Genomic DNA, 9,087 nt, shown 5'->3' with positions numbered 1-9,087 from the left:
GTATTAAGCTTGCTACCGGTGAGTCTTGTAAAAGAAAAATGCTTACTAGTGGTGAGTGATGTAAAGGTTATTTGCTTGCTAGTGGTGGGTGGTGTAAAGGTAACGCGCTTGCGAGTGTTGAGTGGTGGAAGTGTAATGTGCTTGCTAGTGGTCAGTGGTGTAGATATAATGTGCTTGTTATTGGTGAGTAATGAAAATATTTTTGCTTACTAGTGGTGAGTGGTTCAAAGGTAACATGTTTTCCAGTTGAGAGCGGTGTAACGGTAATGTGATTGCCAGTGGTGAGTAGTGTAAAGGTAATGTGCTTTTTTTTAAGTGGTGAGTGGTGTAAAGGTAACATACTTGCTAGTGGTGAAAGATATCAAGTTAATGTGCTTGCAAGTGGTGTGCTGCGTAAGGGCAATGTGCTTGCCAGTAACTAGTGGTATAAAATAAATATGCCTATGAGTGGTGAGTTCTATAAAGATAGCATGAGTGATGAAAAGGTAATGCGCTTGCTATTGGTGAGTGGTGTAAATGTAATATGCTTGTTAGTGATTAGTGTTGTATAGATTATGTGCTTGCCAGTGGTGAGTTGTGTAAAAGTTTTGTGATTTGCTAGTGGTGAGCGATGTAAAGGTAATGGGTTTGCTAGTGGTGAGTGGTGTAAATGAAATTTTCTTACTACTGCTGAGTCGTGTAAAGTTATCGAGCTTGCAAGTGGTGAATGGTGTTAACGTAACGTTCTTGCTAGAGGTAAGTGCTGAATAGGGAACATGTTTGCTAGTGTTGAGTGGTGCAAAGTTAAAGTTCTTGCTAATGGTGAGTAGTGTAAATGTAACATGCTGGCTAGTGGTAAGTGGTGATAAGGTAACGTACCTGCTAGAGCTGAGTGGTGTAAAAGTAATGTTCTTGCAGGTAGTGAAAGGTTAAAGGTAAATTGCTTGCTAGTTGTAAGTGATGAAAAGGTAACGTGCTTGCTTGTGGTGAGTAGAGTCAAGGTAATATGCTTGCTTGTGTTGAGTGGTATAAAGGTAACGTGCTAGCTAGTAGTGAGTGGTGCAAAGGTATTTTTTCTTTGCAGTAGTGAGTGGTGTAAACCAGTATGCTTACTAGTGGTGAATAGTGTAAAAGTATAGTAATTGCTATTGATTAGGGCTGTAAAGGTAATGTACTTGCAAGTGGTGAGTGGAGTAAAGGGATTGTGCTTGCTTTTGGTGAGAGGTATTAAGGTTACGTTCTTGCTAGTGTTGAGTGGTGTAAATGTATCTAGCTTGCTGGTGGTGAGTGGTGTAAAGGTGCAAGAGAGAACATATCAGTTTGGAAATAACTGATACTTACCATTGGAACCGTTCACTGCATCAAGCTCTTTATATATACTTACATTCCTGGTGTGTTTGAGTGATGTTAAGGTAATGTGCTTGCTAGTGGCAAATAGTGTAAATGTATTATGCTTGCTGGCGGTAAGTCTTGTAAAAGAAATATGCTTACTAGTGGTGAGTGGTGTAAAGGTTATGTGCTTGCTAGTGGTGAGTGGTATTAAGGTAACATGCTTGCTAGTGATGAGTGATGTTAAAGGTAATGTGCTTGCTAGTGGTGAGTGGTTTAATGATAATGTGCCTGCTAGTGGTTAGTGGTATAAAGGTACGGTGCTTCCAAGTGGTGAGTGGTGTATAGTTAATGTGCATGCTATGGTGAGTGGTGTAAAGGTAGCGTGCTCAATAGCCTTGAGTGTTGTAATATAAATATCCTTACCATTACTGAGTGAATTAATTGTAATTTGCTAGCTAGTGGTGACTGGCAGAAAGGTAATCTGCTTGCTAGCGGTGAGTGATGTGAAGGTAGCGAGCTTGCTAGTGGTAAGTGATGTAAAGATAATATGTTAGCTAGTGGTGAATGGTGTAAAAGAAATATGGTTACATAGGTAAATAGTGTTAATGTAACATGCTTGCTAGTGTTGAGTAGTGTAAATGTATTATACTTGATAGTGGTGATTCGTGTAAACGCACTAAGCTTGCTAGTGATGATTGGTGTAAAGGTAAACCTCTTGCTAGTGGTCAGTAGTACAAAGGTAACGTGCTTGCTAGTGGTTAGTGGAGTAAAGGTAACGTGCTTGCTAGTGGTTAGTGTTGTATAAGGAACATGCTTATCAGTGGTGAGTGGTGCAATGGTAACGTGCTTGCTAGTTGTGAATAGCATAAAGGCCATGTGCTAACTAGTGAAAAGTGGTTCAAAGACCGTTTTCTTGCTCGTGGTAAATGGTGCATAAGTAGTGTGATTTCTAGTGGTGAGTGGGGTAAATGCAACGTGATTGCTACTTGTGAGTGGTGGAAATGTAATGTACTTGCTAGTGTTGAGTGTGGAAGTGAAATGTGCTTGCTAGTGGTCAGTATTGTGGATATATTGTATCTGTTATTGGTGAGTAGTGAAAATAAATTTGCTTACTAGTTAAGTGGTGTAAACGTAACATGTTTGCTAATTGTGATTGGTGTAACGGTAATTTGCTTGTTAGTGGTGGGTACTGTGATGTAATGGGTTTGCTAGAGGTGAGTGATGTAAAGGTAATGTGCTTCTTAGTTTTGAGTGGTGTACCGGTTCTGTCCTTGATAGTGGTTAGTAGTGTAAAGGTAACGTGCTTGCTAATGGTGTGAAAGATATAGGTCATGTGATAAATAGTGGTGAGTGTTGTAAAGGCTACTTTCTTGCTAGTAGTGAGTGGTGCAAATGTAATGTGTTTCCTAGTCGTGAGTGGTGTAAAGGTAATATGCTTGATAGTGGTGAGTGGAGTAAAGGTAGCGTGCTTGCTAATGGTGAGTGTTGTAATATAAATATGAATACTAGTGGTGAATAATGTAAATGTAGCGTGCTTGCTACTTGTGAGTTGTGTAAATGTAATGTGCTTGCTAGTCTTGAGTGATGTAGAGGTAGTATGCTTGCTAGTGGTGAATAATTTAAAGGTAATAATGTTGCTGGTGGTGAGAAGTGTATACAAGATATGGTTACTAGTTGTAAGTGGTGCAAAAGTATCATGCTTGTAAGGGAGAATATCATTGTTTTGCAATAAATTGAAACTTCCCTAAGAAACTATACCTTCATCTAGTTATGAATGTATATTAACCTTCCTGGTCAGTCTGAGTAATGTATATGTAATGTGCTTGCTAATGGCCAGTGGTATAAAGGCAATATGATTGATATTTGTGAGTCTCGCACTTACTAGTGGTGAGTGGTGTAAAGGCAAAGTGCTTGCTATTGGTGAGTGGTGTAAAGATAACGCACTTGCAAGTGGTTAGTGGTATATATATAATGTGTTTGATAGTGTGAGTAATGTAAAAGTAATGTGCTTGTTAGGTGTGAGTGGTGTAAAGGTAATATCCTTGCACGTGGAGACTGATTTAGGATTAAAGTGCTTGCAAGTGGTGACCTGTGCAAAATAATTATGCTTACTATTTGTGAGAGGTGTAAATGTATCTTGCTTGCTATTGGTAAAGTGTTGTAAAGGAAATGTGCATGCTAATGGTTAATGATGTAAACGAAATGTGATAGCTAATGGTGAGTGGATTAACACTAATGTGATTGCTAATGTTGTGTAATGTAAAATAAATAACTAGTGGTGAATTGTTATTAATGTAGCATGCTTGCAAGTGGTGATTGGTGTAAAGGTAATGTGCTTGCTCGTGGTACGTTCTGTAAAGATAATTTGCTTGATAATGGTGAGTTGTGTAAAGCTACTGAGATTTGCTAGTTGTGAATGGTGTAATGGTACAAGTGAGAACATTAGTTTTGAAAATAAATGACACCTATAAAGCCTCTCACTGCATCAGGTCATGTATGTATACTAAGCGTACTAGTGCGTTTGAGTAATGTAAAGGTAATGTGCTTGCTAATGGTCAATCGTATACACAACATGCTTGCTAGTGGTGAGACGTGTAAAATAATTATGTTTGCTAATGGTTAGTGGTGTAAAGGCAACGTGCGTGGTATTGGTGAGTGGAGTAAAGGTAACGCGCTTGCTAGTGGTTAGTAGTATAGAGGTAATGTGTTTGCATGTGGTGAGTGATGCAAAGGTAACGTGCTTGCAAGTGGTGAATGGTGTAAAAGAACTATAATTACTAGTGAGTGGTGTTAATGTAACTTGCATGAAGTTGGTGAATGTTGTGAACGTAATTTGCATGCTAGTGGTTAGTGAGTTGTTGTTGTTGCTGTTGTTGGGTTTAACGCCAATTTTCAGCACACGATAGGCTATACATGGCGGACAGTATTAATGGTGGAGGAAGAACCCGGGAAATCCCTGGAAAGAACCACCAACCCTCGAGAAGCTACTGGCAAGCTTTCTCGCATATCCACATTGGCGGAATCCGAGACTCGAACCCATGCAGACAGAGGTGAGATGGCAATCATCCATAACGGAGAGCGCTATAGACCACTCGGTCACTCGGGGCCCCAGTGGTTAGTGAGAGAACGAGTATGTGATTACTAATGGTTAGTGTTTTAAATGTAATGTGTGTGCTTGTGGTGAGTAGTGTAATCGTAACAAGCTTACTAGTGGTTAGTGTTTCTAATGTAACACGCTTGCTAGTGGTGAGTGTTTGAAACGTGTTGTGATTGCTAGTGGTGATTTGAGTAAAGGTAATTTGTATGCTAGTGGTGAGTGGTGTAAAGGAATAATTATTTGTGGTGAGCGGTGTAATGGTAACGTGTTGGCTAGTGGTGAGTCGTGTAAATGCAATTTTCCTGTCAGTGATGAGTGTTGCAAAGGTTATGTGATTTCAAATGGTGAGTGGTGTAAAGGTAACGTGTTTGCTAGTGGTGAAAGGTGTCAAGTTATTATGCTTGAAAGTTGTGAGCGGAGTAAGAACAATGTGCTTGCTAGTTACGATTGGTATAAAATAAATCTGACTACAAGTGGTTAGTGGTGTAAATATTACATGCTTGCTAGATGTGGGTGGTGTAAGAATAATGTGCTTGCTAGTGATGGATGATGAAAAGGTAATGCGCTTGCTATTGGTGAGTGGTGTAAAGGTAATATGCTTGATAGTGGTGAGTGGTGTTAAAGAATTATACTTACTAGTGGTGAGTGATGTAAAGTTAGAATGCTTGTTAGTGATTAGTCTTGTAAATGTTATGTACTTGCCAGTGGTGAATGGTGTAAATGTTATTTGATTTGCGAGCCGTGAGCGATGTAAATGAAATTTGCTTTCTATTGGTGAATTGTGTAAAGGTACTGTGCCTGTGAATGGGGAGTGGTCTAAAGGTAACGTGCTTGCTAGTGGTAAGTGGCGTAAAAGTAATATGCTTGGTTGTGGTGATTAGTATAAAGGTAATATGCTTAAGAGTGGTGAGTGGTGTAAAATCATATTTCTTGCCAGTGGTGAGTGTTGCAATCGTAATGTGATTACTAGTGGTGAGTCTTTAAAAGATAACGTGCGTGCTAGTGGTGAATGGTGTCATGGTAATGTGCTTGCTTGTTGTGGGTGGTGTAAGGGCAATGTGCTTACTAGTATTGAGTGGTGTAAAAGAAATATGCTTAGGAGTGGTGAGTGGTGGAAAGATAATATACTTGCTAATTGTGAGTGGTTTATGAATAATGTGCGTCCTAGTGGTGAGTCTCGAAAAGGTAATGTGTTTGCTACTGGTGAGTGGTGTAATGTTAATATGCTTGCTAGAAGTGAGTTTTGTAAAGTTAATATGCTTCCTAGTGGTGAATGGTGTAAAAGAAACATGTTTACTTTTTTGAGTGGTGTAAATTCGCTTGTTAGCGGTGAATGTTGTAAAGGCTTTGTGCTTGTTAGTAGTGAGTGGTGTAATGGTTATGTGCTTGCTAGTGGTGATTGGTGTAAAGGTAATGCGCTTGCTAGTGGTGATTGGTGTAAAGGTAATGCGCTTGCTAACGTGCTTGCTAGTGGTGAGTAGTTTAATGGTAATTTGTTCGCCAGTAGTGAGTTTTGTAAGGTTAATATGCTTGCTTGTTTTGAGTGGCGTAATGGTAACGTGCTTGCTAGTGATGAGTGGTGTAAAGGTAACGTCCTTTCTAGTAGTTAGTGATGCAAAGGTAATGATTTTACTTGTGGTGAGTGGTGTACAAGAAATATATTTGCTAGTTGTGAGTGGTGCAAAGGTAATGTGATTTTTAGTGGTAAGTGGAGCAAATCACCACTTAATGTTAAAACAGCAAATCGAGATTAACGTGGAGAATTATTTATTTAATGATGAAATTTATATAAATAAGGTTTCTTTTTTGTGTTCATGACTGATTGTATTACTTCCTTACTCATTGTAAACGTTTTCAAACACCATGCTATTAAAATTTTAAGAACTTTAAAATTTGAAATGCTCGTGATCAAATCTCTATTTATAAGTATAGACATACCCTTGATGGCAGCTTCTGGTTAGAGAGAACCATATGAGCAGCAGTACATTCTGGATATGCATGTGTCTGAAACATGTGCAGCTCGTCAGGTCTTAATGTTTGTAATGAGTTTTCCGAAATCAAGTCTCTAAAAGTACTGAAATTCCGACAATAAAAAGCGTCTCTCTTTTTCCAGTTACCGGTAGGATAAACATTGAAAACATTCATTTTACTAAACTCTTCCTTTCATTAGCTTCCAATCCTGGCTCACCAAACCCACATATACAATATTCTCTCTCCATCCGTTAATAGACTGGTTCTTGTTATACCGCACCATTTGTACCGCAATTCCTTCAGGGATTCATTCTTTTTTCCCTCGTACTATTTTCGTTTCTATCTTTGTTTCACGTATCACATATATTGTTTTATATAAAAAACTGAGACCAAATCCATCCAATGGTTCTACTGTTTCCTAAACTGATCATACATGCATATGTGTACTCTTGCAGAGAGAAAGAGAGACAGAGAGAGACAGAGAGATAGGCAGACTATTGCGACTATATGGCCGTAAACTATGTAACAAAAAGGAGCAAATGAAGAATTTTTGTTAAAACCTAAACTAATGTAATTATCAAAGTTATAAACGAAATTAAAAGAAAGACGAACAGTATTATGAACTGAGTCAAAAACATGAATTAACAAGTAATATTCAAGTTTAGCAAGAACCGAATGAATTTCAGATCATCGAATGTCCGTATCAAAATAGTATTGTCCTTAATTCCTTTGAAAAATTCAGAATAGTTCCAGAATAATTTTCTGTTATTGAATACGTTGTAGTTCCGATGAACAATCCTAGGGAACGCCTCCTATGATAGTACCTAAACACAAAACTGAACAAATATATAGACTGATTTCAAAATACGTGATAGGAATCTAAAATAAGAATGAATCCGAAATTAATATGATTCCTCAGTTCTCCTTTATAAACACCGTTCAATGGTCTTTTACGACTGCATGTGACAATATGACCCAGGTGACAGATCTTATCTCTTAGTCTAATGTTTCTAAATACATACTCATGTCACCTAATGGATCAACTGGGAAATAACTTAATTTTTCTAACAACACACCGTACGTAAACCCCAATGTCAAATAACTGAAAATTAGTAAACATATCCTATTATTAATATTAGTATTATTATTGATGTTGGTAGACACATATGGCAAATAACTATGTATAGATCCATCGCAATCAATACTCTTAATACATTAAAATTGCATATGTGTCATGTATATGTGCATAATGATCGTCATTCCCGGGCGAGATGATCGACCATCTCAGCCCCATTTTTTCTGTTACATAATTCTTTCCATCTTTGAGTAAATTGCCTCCTCGAAAAGTTATGCGATCCCTGTACATGTGTGTGTGTGTGTGTGTGTGATTGTAAGGCTGCAATATTCCTATCCATAAATTGAATTCTATGAAATATTCTGATGGTGACCATGCACAATTTCTGTCCTTACAATGAAATATATACTGCTCGTCAGGATGCAATACTCCTATCCCTACACTAAAATGTACGAAATATTCTGTTCCTCACATTATTGTATGATAAATGAGGGTCGAAGTAAATATAGAATGCTGGGAAGAATAACGTAACTTACGAAGAGAAAAAGACATTATTTATCATAAGACAGAGAGAAACAATATTAAATTTACTCCAATAAATTCAGTGTAAACTTTAAGTGACCTTTTCACACATCCTAGATTTCAAAGAACAGTGGTTGAAATAACTATAGTAATGTCAATACACAGTGTCTGCTTTTTGTACTGTAGATATCTTGAACACTGATACAAATGTGAACATGTAAAAATGTCCACTATTATATATATAATTAACTGAGACAGAAAAAAATCAAACGAAATTTGATCTAGACTTAGTTAACCCTTCTAAAACAATAATCAGAACGTGAGTTTTAAAAAAAAAAACATACCATGCACTCAAAACGACGTACATGTAGTTAGGTCGATCATTACGAAACAGCTTGTTTGTAGGACAATGTCAATCAGTGACCGAGTCAGTTCATACATGATTTGCAATGAATATTTATCTTGTTTTATATTGATTACTGTGAAAGACATGTTCAAGTGAGGATTTAAGTCTAATCGTATTGTGTGGACATTAATCGCGTTAGAAGGTCATTATAGTCGCTTGTGAGACAGGGTTGATAAGTCTTGCACTGATGTTATACACTCCAAAACACGATCATACATATACAGGAATATGAGACAAAGCTTTCCGGACACCACCATGCAATCCCCAACCAATTTCAGACAAAATGTCTAATACATTCAAGCTCTACTTATTTTGTTTTTATTTGTTACTTTTTCTATACCCCCTGAAAAACATCAGCGATCCTATTGTATTGGCATTACATTTTGTCTTTACACTTGATGACAGTAAGTATAATATAAAAACTTTTGATGCCATAGTATATATTTTTCAATGAAGCGTTTACTATTCACCTTAGAATTTCATGTTTCGTACCTTTATATCTCTATAAGGAAGCAGCAGATATGGTGAACAGACCACTTGCTGGAAGGAACAGTTTCGAAAAATAAAGCTTTCTACGAAAAATGAAAATATAAGGTCAATAACGTCAAACCGAAGTCCGAGAGTTTCTTTAATTGGGTTTGTTTATTTTGTTACTTTATCTTTGTTGTTGGTGTTTTTCAATTTTTTTCGTTTACCCACCGTGAT

This window comes from Sinohyriopsis cumingii, unplaced genomic scaffold (assembly GCF_028554795.1).
Source record: "Sinohyriopsis cumingii isolate HCF-2022 unplaced genomic scaffold, ASM2855479v2 utg000160l, whole genome shotgun sequence".
Taxonomy (NCBI): domain Eukaryota; kingdom Metazoa; phylum Mollusca; class Bivalvia; order Unionida; family Unionidae; genus Sinohyriopsis; species Sinohyriopsis cumingii.
This window is presented reverse-complemented; position numbering follows the sequence as displayed.